Genomic DNA, 20,785 nt, shown 5'->3' on the forward strand with positions numbered 1-20,785 from the left:
CGTAAAATCTTCCCGAGGTCACATTGTTGGAGATGATTTCCAAAAGAATCATATCCCCTTTCTGATCCGCTCTTAATATACGGCTGCCATTTTGAGGCACTTGCCAGTCTTTGCTCCCGTGTTGCTGGACAGCTGCACGAAGCTCAGCACTTGCAGACCGTAAGGGCATATAACAACCGCAAGCACATCTTCTTCTAGTCACTGAGTTTGCAGAAGGTGGATTATTTTTTTAAAAAAAAAATTATTAAAGTTTTCTTGGTTTACAAAGGTATGCGCAACGTCTCTTTTTTCAAGTTACATTTTCCATATGCCAGTTTCATTTGTTGAGACATTAGGGTTACATTAGGAAGAAAAAAGGGGGGAAGAGGTGGAGGGGGCCATGGTGGGTGGGGGTGGGGTCGGGAGGCGATATTTCTATTTTGCTTAATGTATGTGTGGGTTTTTGTGTCATTCCCAGGTAAGATCCTCCCTCTAATGTGTGGGCAGGTAATCCCTCCCCTACCTGGCCTGGTCTCCTTGGCAACGCTTCCCCCAGGTGGGATTGGACAACTGACTAAGGTGGGCGGAGACCTCCAGGTATCCCACCTGAGGGAAGGCAAAGCCAAGCTTATGCTGTTGGAGCCGCTCCAGATCTAGGGGCTGCACGCGTCCACGCAAAGGGCGCCCCCCGTTTTAAGCGGGGAGCGGTCATTGTGTCAGCGTCATTTGTGCAGGTTTTCTTTGCTATTCGCTTGTGTTCCTTTGGTGGTGAGAGAGATTGGGGTTCGCCTAGGGTGTGGTTGCTTGTTTGTGGTTGGCTGTGGTGAACTTTCTTTTTGTGTGTGAGTGGGGTGGGTGGGTGTTTTTGAATCAGGTTAGCCATATTGATTCATATGCTGTTGGTGGATTCTTGTCGTTGTCTTGTTGGGCTGTGTATGTGATAAAGGGGAGCCATACTGGGGTGAAGGTGTCTTCTATTTGTCCCCGTGTCAGTTTCAGTTTATCGGTTATTTTTTCTAGTAGGGCTTTTCCCCATACTATTTGGTACCATTGGTCCATGCTTACTCCTGACAGGTCTCTCCAGTGTCTGGCTATGATGTTTCTGGTTGCTGAGAGTAGGTGGGTTATGAGTTCTTTGTGATGTGAGTGGGCATTGTTGTCTTGGAATATGTTTAATAGGGCCAGTTCTGGGGTGATTTCTAATACTTGCTTAGTTATTTAACATATTTCTTGTATGGCTGTTGTCCAGAATAGTTGGATTTTGGGGCATTCCCACCACATGTGGAGGTATGTGCCTGTGGAGGTGCATCCCCTCCAGGATTTTGGTGAGGTTCCTTGGCATATTAGCGCACGTTTCCTTGGTGTTAGGTAGCATCTGTAGGTGAGTTTCAGAGTGAGTTAAAGCTTTGGGTTTGCTAATGCAAACCTCTTTATAAAGTAGATTGTATATGTTAAAGTAGCACTACCTTCTGCGTGCTTCAGTACTCAGTACATTAAATTGTAGTTGTTTACCTACTCATTAAGGCTCAGTACTGCATGAATTCACACCTTCATTAAGGTTATAGTTTTCATACACACATTGTAAAATTGCTTATTTTGAATTGGAAACTCAAAGGCAGCAAACCTGACAGCAGTTAAGGCCCCTGAACAGTTAAGTCCAGTCAAAGGCGACTATGGGGTTGCTGTGCTCATCTCGCTTTCAGGCCAAGGGAGCTGGTGTTTGTCCACAGACAGCTTTCTGGGTCATGTGGCCAGCATGACTAAACCGCTTCTGGCACAACAGGACACTGTGATGGAAACAAGAGCGCACAGAAACACTGTTTACCTTCCCACCGCAGTAGTACCTATTTGCTTGCACTAGAATGCTTTTGAACTGCTAGGTTGGCAGGAGCTGGGACAAAGCAATGTGAGCTCACCCCATCGTGGGGATTTGAACCGCCGACCTTCTGATTGGCAAGCCCAAGAGGCTCAGTGGTTTAGACCACAGTGCCACCCGCATCAAATGCCCACTTGGCCATGAAGCTCACTGGTTGGCCACTCACCGCATCTCAGCCTAACCTACCTCACAGGCTTGTTGTAGGGATTAAATGTGAGGAGATGGAGAACCATGCATGCTACCCTGAGCTCCTTAGAGGTAAAAAAATTGGGATATAAATGCAATAGACAAAATAAATACTTCTAAACTTCACAGACTAGGCATATGCAATTATCAATGTATTTGCTTCTGAACAAATCATATATTGGATTTGATTCTGTGGAAGCCTGGGGCAACACTGCAACAAGGTCTCAATTGACAGCCACTTCTTGTCGACTTTGGGGTTCCAACATGCTCCTGAATGACTTTGTCAGTGTTTTGAGACACAGAGCTACCGTCTGCAGCTGGAAAAAATGAGAAAGTACACACACACACAAGCTCCAGTCTGTGCAACACAGCACACACTGAGCACTGGATTAAGGCAATTGTCTATAGAATACCACCAACATGGTCTGTTTTCCTCTAACACTGATGTCCACTTACTTCTAAGAAATAAGATTACAATGTTGTTTTTAATAAACACATAAGGTCTTTATCTAATTTGTATGCTTTTCGTACATGCTCCAGCTGTTTTCATAAAGGCCGATCTAACAGGCACTGTGGAGCAGCATATTGCTTTTGTGATCTATTTGAAAATGTACTTCATCCCAACAATTCTACAGAGGCCATGTTTGTTGTATTTCAGAAGGAAAGCCCTTCCCAAACCCAACTCTCCTCTCTCAAAGGTTTAGAGATTTTTTTTACCATGGCCTCTGAAAGTCTATGCATATTACTTCCAGGAAATAATTCCCATGATTTTTCTTTTCTTTTTAACAGAATAGCTGGTTTCAAATGATACAAAATGCCATTTCTAACATCATTACCCGTCTTCATAGATGATAATCACTTTTACATATGTTGAATAGTGTGGGACCAGGCAGAATTATTCTTTGCTACTTATAGAAGGATGGAAATATGGAGCTGTTTTGCAGGTTTTCTCAACATGGAGGGAAATGCATTTAGCCAAGCTGAGCTGGTCAAATTTGAAGCAGTGAATATTTGCAGACTGGAGATGCACTGACCTGTTGGAGTTAAATATTTAGATGGGGATGAATTGCTACTTGGTCCATAGAACTGGAAGATGAAACAAAAGCTTCGACCTGTAGCTACCAGTCCTCCACAGGTCCACACAATGCAGACTAAGCATGCTCAGAGATTTACACAGCAGATAACTGGAAATTGAGAACAAAGTTTCAGTTTTAGTGCCATAGCTTGGCTATCATTTTTCCTTCTCTAGCCTCAAAATTTGGTAAGTTTGTCAGAGTGTGGGAAATGGGGAGAGAAGGGAAACTGGCTCAAAGTAGAGGTGGAGGAAAAATGTGACTCAGTTCACATTTAAAGGAAAATCTACCTTATTCACACTTTCCTAAACAATCCACGAACTGAAACACAGCCAGGCTTCTAAATTCAAAAATCTCTGAATTTTGCAGTGCAGCTCTTCAGCCAAGAAAAGCACACAGAAATGCATATACAGTGGTGCCCCGCAAGACGAATGCCTCGCAAAACGAAAAACCCGCGAGACGAAAGGGTTTTTCGGTTTTTGTGTCGCTTCGCAAGACGAATTTCCCTATGGGCTTGCTTCGCAAGACAAAAACGTCTTGCGAGTTTGTTCGCTTTTTTCCTAAAGCCCCTTGAAGAGGCGCAGTTGCGATGGACTGTGCTTCGCAAGACGAAAAGGCTCACGGAACAAATTATTTTCGTCTTGCGAGGCACCACTGTACAGTACGGGGATAAGGTATGCATAACATTTTGTATGTTAGTGAAAATAATGTACAAAAATGCACTATATCGGGGGGAAATGCTTTAAGATGTATATATTAGGGAGAAATGCATACAAACATGTGGATGTCGGGAGAAATTTTCACAAAAATGCTGATGAATTTTCAGGAAGCTTTGTTTGTTTGTTTGAAAAAAACACAAATAGAAATGTGGAGAACCAAACTTAAGATTGGAAAAATGAGAAAATGAGTGAAACTGAAATGGACAGATTCATCCAACCTCAGCTGGTGGTGACTGGAGAATAAGCCCAGTCTTTGCCACAAGAATTCCCCAAAAAAGCTTGGAAAAGCCCAGCCCTTTTTGGCTGAAGTCAGGTGAATTTTGCTCCATCAATAATTCTTGGACTCCAGGTTGAGATCCAAAAACCTGATTAGATTCACAAAAAGAGCTGTGTAGAATTGTGTGCCCCTCTCCCTTTGAACCTAAAGGCTGAAGCTCAGAACACCGTTGAGCTGAAATGGTCCTGCAAAACGAATCGACCTTTTAAAAGCAATTCTACATTACCCCTTGACAAGATGACAATAATCTATTCACAATAGGGCAAGTATCACTTGCCCAAAGTGCATCCCATGTATTGCAGTGCAAACAAGTGGCACACACTGCAATGTGCATCTGAGCATGGACATGAGAATTTGGGTGCATATCCTGATGCAAAAAAAAAGTTGACTTAGTTGCCTAAAAACTGAGAAGGTCTACCCTACCACCGCAACCACCCAGAAGCAAATAATGGAAGGCAGAGTATTGTAGACAGTTTTGCACTTCCCACTTCTCCTGAAACAGCAACTTTTTGTCTATACACACAAGTCACTCCACTGAATTCAATGGGGCGTTCTCCCAAGTAAGTCTGCATGGTAGGGGTAGTCAACGTTGCTTCATCTGAATGTTGTTGGACTCCAAATTCCAGTAGCTCCACCCAGCACAGCCACTGATGGTAGTTGGGAAGCTATCCTTCCTGTACAGAATTGCATCCTTACCCTGCAGCCTTATGGGCTATGAGATATGATGTATCTCATAGGTCTGACCTTAGTGGTTCCCTCCCTGCCATTGCAGAGATCTCTCTGGCCCCGACCTAACAGCCATTGGCATTTTAAATCTGTTTGAGGCAAAAAGAGGGTGGATCAATGGATGGGGTGCCAGAGGTGGCTCATGGTAGGACGGAAAGGTGTGGATCTGAAGGATTCATAGCCTTTCTTGTACCCCAGCACATAGCCAAGCCATGGAGGAAACTATGGTAGCCCTGGAGCTGGTACAGCAAATGGCTACCAGCCATGATGGCCATTGTCCACCTCTGCTGTTACACACACTATACCTCTGCATGCTAGTTTCTTTGAATCATGTGTAGGGAGAGTGCTGTTGTGCTCAGGCCCTGATTTCAGGCTCCCCAAAGGCATCTCTCTGACCACTATGAGAGCAGGATGTTGGACTAAATGGGTCATCGGCTACCAGGCTATTTTTATTTTTAAATTATCCCTCCCATCATTCTGAATTGGAGAGGAAATGGCAAAGGAAAAAAAAAGGAGTAGCTGCCTTCAATTCTCCGCTGTTGGCCATAGTTGGATATAATGGTTCACACAGAGACACCCATACAGAGAGCCTTTAAGCTTGCAGCCTAAATGTCTATAATCCTAGACTTTACAGAGTTAGTTACATATATACAGAGCCTGGAATTTTATATACAGGGCAGGAACAGCAGAAGCGCTGAGGAACACGCAAGATTATTCATATCCTCGGTAATAAGCTTGAACTGTGCTTCTTTCATCTTTCCTCCACAGGCTCTTCAACAGAAGGAATTTAACATCTGAAAATAGAAGCAGATTAATATAATTTATATCATCTTTTCTTTCCTAAAAGCAATAAGCTATGTCTGAGGTCTAAAGTTCATTAACCATTCTGCGCTGTGCCACTATTTTATTGAGTTGATGGCAGAAATCTCATTTCATTTTCTTTCGCTGCCTTCCTTTTTATCAGATGGCATTTTCCAGGCAGCTTGCAATGTTCTCGCATGAAGTTTCCTCTCTGACCTCCAGTGGGCTGGCTTTGTGAACAGGATAATGGGGAGATAATTTCTGTTTGCAGAATAAATTACAGTTGCATTTTTATCTGCTTTCGAATGATAGTGACTGACAAATTCCTGGATGATCTTGAGTCAGATAAAGTATCTTGAAAGAACGTCAGCAGAACCTTCTGGCAATGGGTGGAAAGCATGTGTTGGTGTTCTTGTTTCAGATTAGGCCTCTCCCCTATCTGCAAGTGCACCTTAAAACATATTTTTGTTGATGCAGCAAAATCTTAACATAAGTAAATAGTTCCTCGGTTATCTTAAGCTTCCTGCAATGATCTTGAAAGACTCTTAACATCTGATTCCAAGGACTCCTTGATGTTCACTAAGCAGGGCCAACTGAAAAGGGTGGCAAGGTTGGGCATACACCCACCACCCTAACAATGCCACCGATTCTAGTTTGTACAGAACAGAGTGTTCCAGAAGATGAGAATTCTTAGATTGCATGATCTACCTCTTGTAGGCTGTTGTGGAGAGGGGGAGGTCTCGGATTGTCTCATGTCGTTGGGGCCTCAAATCCTGCAGAACTGCCATCCAAACTTAAAAAGCAAGGGAATATTGATTAGCTATGTTCTGTCTCTACTGCTTGTCTCTGAATGCCACCAGGTGCTGAGGACCACAAGTAGGAACTATTTCACTCAGGTCCTGTTTGCAAACTTTCCACAGGCATATGGCTGGCCACCATGAGAATGCTGGACTAGGTTTTTGCCTAGTCTTATGGCTCAGAAAAAAAACTTTCTAAAATTCAAACTCAGGCAATGCCTTTACTAAGTATTGTCAGGCTTTGGGGACTCTGCTTCCTCCCCACTTTGGCCATAGATAAGTAGGACAAAGCCAAAAGAGTCGCTTACCATTTAAAGAGTCATTAATGATCACAGCAAAAGAACAAAGCAGCCATTCTCGGAATGACGGTGTTCCCAATTAAGGTTTCCCCCCTAGTCACTTCCGTATCTAGCAACTTGATCTCACAACCACTATGCTTTTTGTGCAGCAACCTTATCTGCTGTATGTGACCTTGGACTGATAGGTTGGATACTTTCCAGCGAGAGAGAGTCTGTCAGCTTTCTCTCCTCCAGTTCTCCTTCACTTTGCTGTTCACTCCCCAGTTCATCCCTACTTTTGTCTTCACAACTGTGCCCCTCTGCAAACCACTGTTCCAAATCTATACTGCTCCACTGTTCCTGGGCAGCTTCAGGATCCTGGTCAGGAGCAAGGGGAGGGGGAGGCTCCCACCATTCCTCATCAGAATAGTACTCCTCAGCCTGATCTCTGACAGGTATTGTCACAAAACAGTGAGCAAGTTCTCCAGTACGCCTTATCAGACTGGAAGGCAGGGGGATGTGACTTAAGGTGGCATGTCTATATTTAGTCACATTCCTAAAATGGAGATACCAAATGGGTGGAGTTAGGCTTTGCTGGGTGCTATGAGGTTTCAGGTTGCACCTTGTGTTGCTGGGACAGAGAAACACATAACTGATCCCCCTTTTTCTAATCCAGCAATTATCAGGATCTGTCTCAAGCCTAACTCTGCTTTTGTCATATATATATTCCACTCTTACAGTCATGTGTAATTGTCTTTCAGTAGTCCTTACTTAATTTGACACTTTGGATACTGTCCATTCAGAAGCATAGACTAAGACGATTTACTTGACTCTGTGATTTAGAATCAAGGTTAATACCATCGCTTTGTGAAGTATGTTAACATTAATTCCAGGCTGTACTTTTGGAAGTTTCTAGTAGACATGTGCCAATCAAAACAAATTGGGGTGATGCCACTCCCTACGTGTATAGCTTTCTCCTGAAATTTATGCAAAGAAGGAGATAATGTCTGGACCAAGGTCAGAAAAAAATCTAAATCTCACCAGGAGAAGCTGTGTGCAGGCAGCTGAGGAAATAATTATGTATGAATTTTGTTTTAAAAAAGCATGGCTGAGGTCAATAACTATTCCAGTTCTTTAACCCTGGAGAATTATAGCAGTTCCAGATAATTCTGGAAACTCATTAAGAGCCTAAAGGATTTTTCTCTCTCAGCTGAATTTCTCTACAGAAATTATACACCAACAAAGTGAAATGCGGTAAAACTTGCCACAGCCCACCAATTACATATTCTCGGTTGGAAGACTTTGTAATCTAGTGCAGTAGAGGCAGGAGGTGAAAGTACTCTTAGCATAGGCCTGAATTCATGTGTTGTCCGGGGATTTAAAGATATGTGTGGGTCAAAAAATACCGCGTAATAAATTGCACAATTGCCCTAATCATATATAACAATCTTCCGAGCTGCTGCACAGATACAGAGGCTAACACAGGGATTAGGAAACATCTGGTCCTCTTTCTCATACAGCAAATTTCATCATCAATACTCCCCAGCCTTTCCTTCCATATCAGAGGCCAGCTCTGGTCTTGTGGTGAAGGGGGGACATTGAAATGAGCAGTGACTTCTTACACACTTGTATAAGTGCAGCTGGAGCAGCTCACAGTTTTTGCATAAACTAGGGGTGAAGAAACTGTTTTGGCCCAAAGGATGTCAGGAGATAGGAAGCTACCTTATACTGAGTTGGTCCATCCATTCAGGTCACAGCCTGTGGTGTGACTATGGAAGAATACTGGAGAGGAGGAAAAGGTGTTGAAACAGGCAAAGCCCTTTTGGTTCCTATGAGATGGAGAATGCTCAGTCCAGTCCAGCTTCTGTATGTGGAATGGGAGATGGGAACAATCTTGTCCTCTACTTCAGGCAGCAAAATGCTTTGGGCTAGCTATTTAAGCAAGTAAGAAATAAAACATGCCAGGCTTATCTTCTCTTTCCCCTCCTCCCAATTTGTGTACCTGCCTTTTCCAGCAAACTAACGAATTCACTTCCTTCTTTCATACCACCAAGCTTTGATCTGAAAGCATGAAAGAAAAGCACCACTTCTACACAGACACCCGCCCACACACCCCTTTTCTTTTCTTTACTTTACTTTTTAGCAGTCACTTGAAAATGTCAAATTGCCCTGGTGTGCCCAAAATGCATTGTTATTACTACTGCAGTTATTGTTATTATTGCCCCTGTTAAAATAACCAGTTAAACATCCTAAAGATGTGTGAATGCACTTAGGAAAGCGCCTAAGTCTAGCATTTGACAACAGCGTGTCATTACAGTAACTTAGACAGATGCTGCCTGCGGTTTCGGCACAGCAGCAATCAGGTTTTGATGCTATTAACTTATTTGAAAGCATTAGAGAAAAAGGCATTTCTCTTGCTGAAAAATGAGTACATGCTATTAGCCTGGAAACGTATAATAACATGATATAAAGCAGAGCATCTGCAGTAAATTAAAGAGGCTTCCGTCTGGCAAGCCCACAAGCTCCAGTTTCCAGAACCAAAGCCCCATGCCCTACCTTCATTTCTGGCAAATGGCCTACTCTTGTCATATCAGGTCATCAGGGCTTTTGTGCAGATTCTGGAGCTCCAGAACAGCAGCATATCTTAATTTAGGTGTTTCAGCAAAATAGGAGACTGAGGCACATGATTAAATACGTGGAATTTCAATGGAGACTTCAATGCATGTTCTAAACCAAGGTAGGAAATGTGCTGCCCTCCATATGCCTGGCCACATCTCCCATCTGATCCTGTCAGCTGCGGGTGGTGCTGTGGTCTAAACCACTGAGCCTCTTTGGCTTGCCGATCGGAAGGTTGGTGGTTCGAATCCGTGTGATGGGGTGAGCTCCCCTTGCTCTTTCCCAGCTTCTGCCAACTTAGCAGTTTGAAAGCATGCCAGTGCAAGTAGATAAATAGGTACCATTGTGGCGGGAAAGTGAATAGTGTTTTGGTGCACTCTGGTTTCTGTCACAGTGTTCCATTGCACCAGAAGCGGTTTAGTCATGCTGGCCACATGACCTGAAAAAATGTCTGTGGACAAACGCCGGCTCCCTCGGCCTGAAAGCGAGATGAGTGCCACAACCTCATAGTCACCTTTGACTGGACTTAACCGTCCAGGGGTCCTTTACCTGATCCAGTCAGTATGGTAAATGGTATGGGATGAAGGGATCTCTAATCCAATAACATCTAGATGTTGATAAAACTAGAGGTAGATATGCTAATGTCAATTTTTAAGGACAAATTGTATGTCACTTCATAGAATCATAGAGTTGGAATGGATCAATTTCTGGTTCAGATTAAGCTGTAGATAAATTGCAAGATGTCAGAAGGTCAAGGAAAGTATAGTAGTGTGGGATGGAAAAGATCAACAATATTGCTGTTTCTCATAATGCTTTTATTTCTAACGAATGGGAACAATCTACTATCAGTATAATTGAATTATAGAATTGTAGAGTTGAAAAGGATCATGAGGCTCATCTTGTCCAACCCCTTGCAATGCAGAATCTTTTGCCCAATGTGGGGCTCAAACCCACGACCTAGAGATTAAGGGTTTCATGTTGTACCGACTGAGCCTTCTCTGAAATAAGATTGTCTTAAATCTGCACATTTCAGCTTAGCTAGGTTTCTCTCTTTGAATCAGGAACAGCAAATAATGCATTTTCTATTGGAGATTACCCAGAGTTGGAGACATACCTCTATACCAGCCTTCTTCAACTTTGGGCCCCCATATGTTGTTGGACTACAACTTCTATCATCCCTGACTGCTGGCCCTTCTCACAAGGTGATGGATGTTGTAATCCAACAACATCTGGGGATCTAAGGTTGAGAAGGTCTGTTCTTTACAGTTGGTGACCACTGGAGACAGGGGCATTTCAGTGATGGCCCCATATTTCTGGAACTCAGTTCAAAGGGATATTCATTTAGACCCGTCAGTGCTGGCTGTTGAATGGGACTTGAACCCCCATTTATTCCAAGCTGCTTTTAATTATGGTGATGAAATTCTTAATGTTATCCACTAGTTTAAAACAGTTGGCTTTAACTTGTCCTGGCTGGCTGTGTAAATTAATTTTATGTGAGTGTGGTGCTGACTCTTTAATGTTCTTTCTTGTTGCCTTGAGAAGGACTCTGAGCTGAATGTTGGTCTAGATTTGAATCTTTAAACCAGATTAGATAAATAGCATAGTCCAACTGGAATGATGATATTGAGTATGTGAAAGTTAATTCTTCTTCCAGTGACTCATCTGTTTATTGTTACAATTCACTGGGAAAATCTCAGAGCAGAAAATGGGAGAGTTAACAAGCACACCATAACCATGAAATTCTTGTAGTTCCTGGTCTGCCTGGGTGCAGAATTTGTTCAGGGACAGGCCTGGAAAGTGAAATTGTTCTGCCCAAACACTTTCTCGTGGCTTACTCATGCTGGGGCTTCGCTGAGGAAGTGCACAACACATGGAATCATTTTCTGTGATACACGTTCATTCTTTCCTAAAATAGAGAAAGTGACCTAGATGATTTCATCCAGAATCAGCCAGATCTGACCAGAACGCACTAGACAGGTTCCTACCATGGAAAGTCTTACTTCGGCCGCAGACAATCTTCCAGGTTCTGCCCAGTCTAACAGCAAGGAGAAAGAATTAGAGCTCACAGGATGGCAAGGGTGGCGTTTGGCAATACCATCGGAAGGTGTTTGCAGTCAAGACTGTATGCTAGCATGTCCCATTGGAATCAGACATTTCACTTAGTCATTTCTACAGTAACCTCAAAAAACCTCAACGAAGTTCCATTTATGGGAGAGCTGTGATAACAGCACTGCAAACCGAAACCAGTACAATGAACTGCAGGTTTTAAGAAGCAGATATTTAGCTTCCATGCCCCTTGGTAAAGAAAGTGAAATCTAATGGTGATAAATAATTATTAAGGTTTTTTGTTTTTTAAAAAACAATTCCAGCAGGAAGAAGACCTTTGTTTTAAATCCATACCTCTCAGCCATGTTCCCTTCCAAGACATTTTATTCCATTCCTTCTTCCATTTTTTTCATATTTTTTCTCCCAACAGATCCTTGGCTTTCTGTGTCTACTGATCATGCTCAGCTCACATTGGTCTGAGTTTGTGTGTGTGCCTGTGTATTTGGGGTGTGTGTGTGCCCCTTAAGTTCTCTCTAAAGTTTTTTTGTGCTTCTGCAGACCTTTGTGTTCTTCTGAAAATGTTGTGTTCTTATGAAAATCTTGCCTCTCAGTGACTCTGTTTGGGCTGCAAACCAGTAGTTACTCAGAGTTTGCTGTTACAGGGAGTGATAATTTCTCTCACAGTAGGCATACTACTACTACTACTACTACTACTACTACTAATAATAATAATAATAATAATAATGTTTCCTTTGTTACTGTAGTTGCTGTTACTGTAGCTCACATAGATGTTCATATACTGCTTTGTAGGCCATACATAAATGGCTGCAGTGCAAAAATAATTTGGTCTGGCAGGAAGCAACCATCTCAGTGAAAAAGAAATATACGCACTGATACCAGATAAAATATAGTTTAAAAGTAAGAGATGAGTGGCTTGTCAGACATGGTAGATACAACACCTTATTCCATATGTATACTCTTAAAGATGTCTGCGCCTCCCCTTTTATCTCATGTAGTTTTAGTTTGCATTACAGTTCCCAGACCTTGTTTTAAGAGAAAGGGAAACATTATTTGGAATTATTTTAGGATACTGGCACATGATTCAGGAGAAGTCCAGATTCAGAGATTAAATAAGCATTCCATTTATAAGGAGGAAGCACCAGCTGCTTCAGACATCTTGTAAGGACATTTTGTCGTCGTCCTCAACCCATAAGATCGAACCCTGTTTCTTTATTCATTTGAATCTCCTGCTTTTATTTGTTTGTATATCCTTTTACTGATTGTGTGTTGTTGCTGCATTTGTTTTAATGATATTATTTGCTGTTTTTAGATTGCTCACCGCTCCCCCCCCCCGGATATTAAGTGGTTTATCAACAAATATCAAGTGTTTTATAAATGCTTATAAATGTAGAAAGAAATCAGTGGCCAACCAGATGCTCTTGGGAACTTCACAAGAAAAGCATAATTGAGATACTCATCTCTTGCTGCTGATGCAGTTGCTGTCCCTGAACACGGTCATTCTGTTCGAAGCTGCTGTGCCACCAATAGACCTTTGTGAGTATACGTAATTAAAAAGCCACCAGAGCTAATGGAAATTAGAGCTTCCTAGACTCAATGAATTGCTTGTGTTAATTATGTGTTGCATAAAGGAAGCATTCCTTTTGACAATTAGTTTCATTTGATGACCCGTTTTCTAGCAAAGAGAAGAGGAGTCTTCTTCCTTAGCCAAATATCCCAAACTTCTTGAAGTCTTTATTAATGGATAATATGCTTTACCCAGGAATAGATGAATCAGTTTATTTCCAGTCCAAGTCTGCGCACTTTCTTCCTTTTAATCAAAAAGCAAATCCCACATTTGCTACATTTCCTTAATGTATGATAGGATTCTATCAACATGTTTCAGATCCAAATATGTAAACTACTTAATCTTTGAATCACCCATCTATCTACATGGCAGTTGACATCAACAAAGAATTTTAACAGGTCGTTAAGGCCAAATTTCCCTTTGCAAAAATTTTGCTGATTCTTCCACAGCAAGGCTTGTTCTTCTATGCATTCAATAATAGTAGTACAGTCTTAACTGATAAATTAGCAAACTTATTGTGGCAAACATATGGTTTCATAGACAAAAGCCTACTTGATCTGACATATCTGCTCTGTAATGCCCCTTTTTTATTTCAAGTGTCAGCAATCTGCTTCAGTTATAGATCAAGCAAAGTCCATTTCTTAGAACCAGACTCCCCTTCTTCCCAATTTTTCCCCAGTACCCAACACATCTAAACCATTCTCATTTGCTACATTAAACACTGCTGACCATTCAGACTAATGGTGTTCCTCTGTGAAAGAAGGACTGTTGAAAATGATATCCTGAAAGAACAAGAATCTTTACAAAAATGTGGCTCTAGTATTTCAGCATCATCTGTAACAAGCTATATTTGGTTCTAGGACAGCTTGACTAATTTTAGCAGCACAATATCTTACTTGCCTCCAGAACTTTCTAAAAACCTTCACACCAGACAAGTAAGTCATTCACCACAGACATAACTATCTTTTATTATGACTTAGTCTTTCAAAATAAAGCCTTGTCCTCAATTCCAGAGATATATCCTGCATATAAGAAGAGTTCAATCCCTTAACAAGAAGGTTAAGACTGAAGGATTTTCCATTCTTCAGCAAACTGCAGTTCTTTTTCTACTATATCAGGAGTGGGCAGATGGTAGATTAGGATCCACTGGTTGGTCTTGAGATGATTTGCAGTAGATCATCAAAATTTTCAGACTCCAAACTGTTTTAAAATTAAAATAAAGTCTCCCCTTTAAATTACAAAGAAAGTTGTTAAGGGGGTTGGGAAATCAAAACTACAATATTGGGTGGAAGGACTATGAACACCACTCATTTTTGGTGCTAACCCCCCTCCCTGATTTCTAGCTGCAGGAGTTATTTAATTCTATGCCTTTTGTTCCTGACTCTGGTTTGTAAGTGGGGACGTGGGTGGCGCTGTGGTCTAAACCACTGAGCCTCTTGGGCTTGCTGAACGGAAGGTCGGCGGTTCGAATCCCTGCAACAGGGTGAGCTCTTGTTGCTCCTGCCAACCTAGCAGTTCGAAAGCACATCAGTGCAAGTAGATAAATAGGTACCGCTGTGATGGGAAGGTAAATGGCATTTCTGTGAGTTCTGGTTTCCATTACGGTGTTCCGTTGCACCAGAAGCGGTTATGTCATGCTGGCCACATGACCCGGAAAGCTCTCTGTGGACAAATGCCAGCTCCCAAGGCCTGAAAGCGAGATGAGTGCTGCAGCCTCATAGCTGCCTTGGGAGCTGACATTTGTCCACAGAGAGCTTTCCGGGTCATGTGGCTGTGATCTACTCCCAGTATTAAAAAACTGGCAGAGAGCTACCCATTGTCATTGGAGGGAGGAGGAGTGTGCGTGGGGTGGGTGGACATCCCTGCACTATACTATAGTATAACATCCTTAAATGTAATCTAATACAGTGGTACCTCAGGTTACATATGCTTCAGGTTACATACGCTTCAGGTTACATACGCTTCAGGTTACAGACTCCACTAAGAAATAGTGCTTCAGGCAGCGTGGCAGCAGCAGGAGGCCCCATTAGCTAAAGTAGTGCTTCAGGTTAAGAGCAATTTCAGCTTAAGAATGGACCTCCGGAACGAATTAAGTACTTAACCCGAGGTACCACTGTATGCTGAATTTTTTCCACAGTTCCTCTAGGACAGCCTCTTTAAATAACATTTAGATGACATAATATAATGTAATACAGTCATACCTTATGTTACGTCCGCTTCATGTTATGTTCTTTCAGGTTACGTCCCGCGGCGACCCGGAAGTACCAGAAAGGGTTACTTCCGGGTTTCACCACTCACGGATGTGCAGACGCGCAAAATGACATCACGTGCATGCGCAGAAGTGGTGAATTGCAACCCGCACGTGCGCAGACGTGCAGCTGTGGGTTGCACTCTTTTCATGTTGCGAATGGGCCTCTGGAACGAATCCCGTTCGCAACCAGAGATACCACTGTATAATACTAGAGAAATGGAGCAAAAGATGGGGGAGCATGTAATCTTGAGATTGCTGGGGACCTTACCAGTTGCTGGAACCAGTTGCTTGCTGGTTTCCCACAGGCATCTGGTTGGCCAATGTGAGAACAGGATGCTGGACAAGATGGGTCATTGGCCTCATCCAGCAGGCTCTTCCTATGTTTTTAGCTTCTGTGACTTTGATACTGTTGAAGGAAGCAATGGGCTACTCCCTCTTCCTCCCAATCTTCTCTCTTAGCCGATTTCTTCCTTCTTCCATCAATGTTAACTCACAATAGAAATTCATTCAACATCAGATGAACTGAAATTCATAAGAATATAATTTTCTGACAAAAACTATTGTAGAATTCCACCTCCCAGCACCCAAGAACATCTAACCAAAAAACCCAAACTATTTTGCAGAGCATAGAGAACTGGGGTTGTGAGATGTGGGAGTGTTACTTTTTTTTGTTCAGCTTTATTTTTCTCCCCACAACTCACTAAAAATGTCAAAAAGACCTTTAATCAGCTCCGTGTTTCCAGAGGAATGCTGCACATTTTTGTTTTGTTTTAATAATGATAAATTCAGGGAAAATAAAGCAGCAAAGAAATAGTTTATTTCTTTGGCATATTAGCAAGAACTATTGATTTGCAGAATCAGAGCCATCTCCTCTTTGGAGATTAAATTATATTTGAGGACTCTGCTTCGGCTGTGATTGTTGGAAAGGGTCCTTCTGTAACACTTCAAGCATGATCTGTGTGGTTTCTGCTGGACAATACACAGCTTGTCTTCTAGTGCTTTTCGGAACATGGCCAACACTTGCTTGCCAAAATAAAAGCTGCCCTTGTGAAAGGTAGAGTGTTTCGTAACTTTATGCCAAATAATTTTATATAGTGCATGTGGAGGAGAAGTAAAGATACAAAACAGCAAATCTTGGTGTGACTGCAAACAGGGAAGGGGCCACAGCAGCCATGTTAGAGCAACTTAGTGGGATAGGAGAGCTGAAAATATTTTGTTCTAGGAGGCTTACTTTGGTCAGTATCAAGAAGAATGCACTTCCAGAGTTAACGCTAAATACATTCCTTCTGGTAAATGAGCCATAATAATAATAATAATAATAATAATAATAATTTATTTATACCCCCTGTCCATCTGGCTGGGTTTCCCCAGCCACTCTGGGCAGCTCCCAACAGAATATTAAAAACACAATAAAACGTCAAACATTAAAAACTTCCCTAAGCAGGGCTGCCTTCAGATGTCTTCTAAAAGTCAGATAGTGGTTTATTTCCTTGACATCTGATAGGAGGGCATTCCACAGGGTGGGTGCCACTACAGTGAAGGCCCTCTGCCTGGTTTCCTGTAACGTCACTTCTCACAGTGAGGGAACCACCAGAAGGCCCTCAGAAGAGGATCTCAGTGTCTGGTCTTTTAGACCCATCTACCAATCTACTCTCTGAAACCAAGGGGGTGCATTGGTTGCCAGATGTGATCCCCCCCCAGCTTTCCTACCCGACTAACTGGATGTAACCCATGATTTAGAAGCATGTTGACCATACATATAAAGCACCATACATATAAAACTTTATTACACCACTTCATGACTTCACCCAAAGAATCCCGAGAACTGGAATTTGTGGTTCGAGGACCCGACCCCCGCAATGTGGAAAGAATACACACGGACACGTGATATAAGGTTAATGGGCAAGGAAAGGCCACAACTTTATTGATTACAGCAGTGAAAAGGTATTGGCTTAGGCATTGGATTTGAACAAGTGGGTTTATTCACCAGTAGGTGGAGCCAGTTGATGCCGATCCAACTATAGGCTCACCCCTAATGTCACCGAGGGTCGTGCCATGGCCTCCCGCCAAGCAGGCATCGGACAGAATACACGACCGCCAGATTCCTTTAACGGAATACCCCTAAAAATTGAAGGCATAGGCGATGGCCACACCTAGCTCTTCGACACAGCAAAACACATTATTCCAATGCCTAACCTACCCACCAATACCACAAAAAGTTGTGACGATTGCTACGAGGTAGGCGAAAAAACCAAAAAGGCCTAATGCCAAATGGAAAAACTCCTACCAGGCCCCCTAGACAACCAGGGCGACCAACCTAAGGTCCATAGCAAGGCCAGTGACCTAAGCCCTAACTAAAAGGGGAGTGGAGGGTGGGTGACTCGTGGTGAGAGGACGAAGAATGAGGCCGGGCGAAGGCTGCCGCCGCAGCAAAAGGCTGCTGAACACGCCCCCCTCAGGCACCTGGTTGGATGCCTGCTGAGGGGCGTGGGCGCCAGCCAGGTGAGGTGAAGGCAGGGGGCAAACACCCCCTGCTAGGGGCGGAGCTCGGGCTCCCGCCCACAACCACTCCCCTCTCTTGCAGGGAGGAGAGTCCTTGTGGTTCGAGGACCCGACCCCCGCAATGTGGAAAGAATACACACGGACACGTGATATAAGGTTAATGGGCAAGGAAAGGCCACAACTTTATTGATTACAGCAGTGAAAAGGTATTGGCTTAGGCATTGGATTTGAACAAGTGGGTTTATTCACCAGTAGGTGGAGCCAGTTGATGCCGATCCAACTATAGGCTCACCCCTAATGTCACCGAGGGTCGTGCCATGGCCTCCCGCCAAGCAGGCATCGGACAGAATACACGACCGCCAGATTCCTTTAACGGAATACCCCTAAAAATTGAAGGCATAGGCGATGGCCACACCTAGCTCTTCGACACAGCAAAACACATTATTCCAATGCCTAACCGCCACCCGAGCCGCAAGGCTCGCCGCCAATACCCTCACGGCTGTAACCAATCCCGGATGCTATTAATGACACTATCTAACCAGATGTCGTTCCCCAGGTCTGATAGATGAACCCCGTCATTCCGATATAAGGCGTGCTCGCCGATACGGATACGGTCATGATAAATGACTCGGCCATACATGAAGCGCACCCAACGGGCAACTGCCCGATTTACGAGTTTCCTGGTATTTTCAATGGCCATACAGCTCCGCGCTCCGTGCCAAAAAATCCTCTTCAGCATAGAAGACCAGAACACTGTCGTTCTGGGACATAAAGTAGCGAACGCATCCAAGTCACTTTTCATGCTCGCTAGCAAGTCCACACTTCTCCTACTAGTCAAGTCGTTCTCTCCTAATTGGATGACTAGGATATCGGGAGGGCCGAACGCGGCTACTTTCTCCCATAACAATGGCATCAGCTCGCCCCAGCGCATGCCTCTTCTCGAAAACCAGGAAACTCGAACTCCAGATGGTAAACCAAGGTTAGGCGCAAGGCCGCGGCTGGCCGCCCGAACGCGGGCCCAATGGACTATACTGTGGCCGCACATCCACACGTGTCGCCTGAACACAGCTGAGGGTGAAAGGAGAGAGAAAACCGGTAAGTAGGAGGACAACAGGGGGAGCACTCTAACGTATGTAGCTTTTGTACGCGTTGGATTTCCACCGGCCCATTTCCTTTATTCTATCCGTGGGCAGGCCCAAGTGGGCAGCTGTTGTTGCGGCACCGATCCTGAATGAATGCGCCGCATAATCTCGGGAAGATAGGCCACACTCCTCAATAGCTTTGCAGAGTACCCTGGTGAACTGGTGCCTCAACAATGGAGACCCATCCTCATGCACCAGGAGCGGACCGGGGCCAGGTGGTCTAAGGTAAAGGTACCGCCTAGTGTCCTTTACCGGGCATGGGCCTTGTTGCGCCGACGCTGTCAGCTTGACCCGAACCCCTTTCCCAGCCTGATCCGTTTTGGACTGGCGTATCCGGACCATCAAAGCCGACTCAGACAACTGCACGTCCTCCATAAGAAGGCCGCGTGTAGAACCCCTTGCGCTAGCTTCCACTACAACCTCGCCAACTCTCAAAGCGCCAAAAAAGGCAATGGCGTACGCCGCGGAAAAGAGGCGGGCCTCAAACCTGCTCCAGCAAATTGACCTGAGCTTCTTGCGTATTTGAGATAGCAACCCATAAAAAATTGGCTTGCGGTCCTCGGTCCTAGGGGGTTGTGACCTGCTCCAACCTTCAATAGCTCTACGGATAAGAAAGTCACTACACGGGTCGGACGAAAAGGTGGCTTTAGAAAAGAAGCTGATTGCTGCTACATGTATCTTTAAGGTTTTGGGAGCGCGTCCCAAATCATCAAGGTGGGAAAGGTACTGAAGGACATCATCAGTGGTGGGTGGAACATTATGTGAAAGCCCAGATATCCCAAACCGTGAGGGAACCACCAGAAGGCCCTCAGAAGAGGATCTCAGTGTCTGGTCTTTTAGACCCATCTACCAATCTACTCTCTGAAACCAAGGGGGTGCATTGGTTGCCAGATGTGATCCCCCCCAGCTTTCCTACCCGACTAACTGGATGTAACCCATGATTTAGAAGCATGTTGACCATACATATAAAGCACCATACATATAAAACTTTATTACACCACTTCATGACTTCACCCAAAGAATCCCGAGAACTGGAATTTGTTAAAGATGCTGGGTAGACCCACAATTGCCCTCACAGAGCGGCAATTATCCCAATGGTTTAATAATCAATACCTCTTCCTAGGGAACTCTGGGAAATGTAGCTGTGTGAGAAGAATCAAGAGGGGTGCACCCCGCCTGGCCTTTTCCCAAAGAAGGTCATCCAGCACAATGACCAAGATTGATTCCGATGACTGCTCTTGTCTGTGTACAGCTGCCCATAGACTTGCCCATTAAATTCAATTGTAGCATGGGCCTCAGCACACCAGTCCTCAAACCACAGAAATCAATGTCACCATCTCTTTTCTGCACATGCCACCCTTTGGAAACATGGTCTGCAAAATTGCTTTCCATGAACAGCAAGGTAGAAGAGTAACAAGTAGATCAACACATTAATCCAGGATTGCAATCTGAAACCATTCAGGTGTTTACTAGCTCAGATGGTGCAGTCCTTTTGAGATGATACAGTCTTCTCATTCCCACAGGAATATGTGTGGCAGATTCGGGTGGCACAGATCTTTTCACCACATTCCCCCCTCCCACTGTGATACTTAATGAAATCCACATGAGTGAAGGACTGCTTGTTCAAAAACATTGTATGTCCTTTAGCCTGCAGAGTAGCAACGAAGAATGTGGGGATAACGCAGAACAGCTGTGGAGTCACTTTTTTTTTGTTCAAAGCATCTGAAATTTGCAAACAGGGGGAGAAAGGAAAAGACATCCGGCCCAGCGTGTCCTCCCTATTTTATTTATCTTAATCCCTGTTCCCTGCTTTTCTCACCATAGGATGTGATTCCCTATTGCTCCATAAAGATAGATGATGCTTCTGTCATGAAATTGCTTACTAGTGAGTAATCCTATTTACTTTAAGGGTACACCTCCAGAGGCAATGG

The 20,785-nt window shown here is 43.7% G+C and overlaps 1 long non-coding RNA gene across 1 annotated transcript in view; it reads left to right on the top strand.

The window, feature by feature from the left end:
- The first annotated feature begins 696 nt into the window (after positions 1-696).
- The window catches only part of LOC309353872, a 271,613-nt gene continuing 251,524 nt past the window's right edge, over positions 697-20,785 (top strand). The window contains exon 1 of the long non-coding RNA XR_014162101.1: positions 697-948. This is a non-coding gene — a long non-coding RNA (uncharacterized lncRNA). The remainder of the gene's footprint in view (positions 949-20,785) is intronic.

Source organism: Podarcis melisellensis (assembly GCF_964234715.1).
Source record: "Podarcis melisellensis genome assembly, chromosome: 12".
In the NCBI taxonomy this organism is placed as follows: Eukaryota; Metazoa; Chordata; class Lepidosauria; order Squamata; family Lacertidae; genus Podarcis; species Podarcis melisellensis.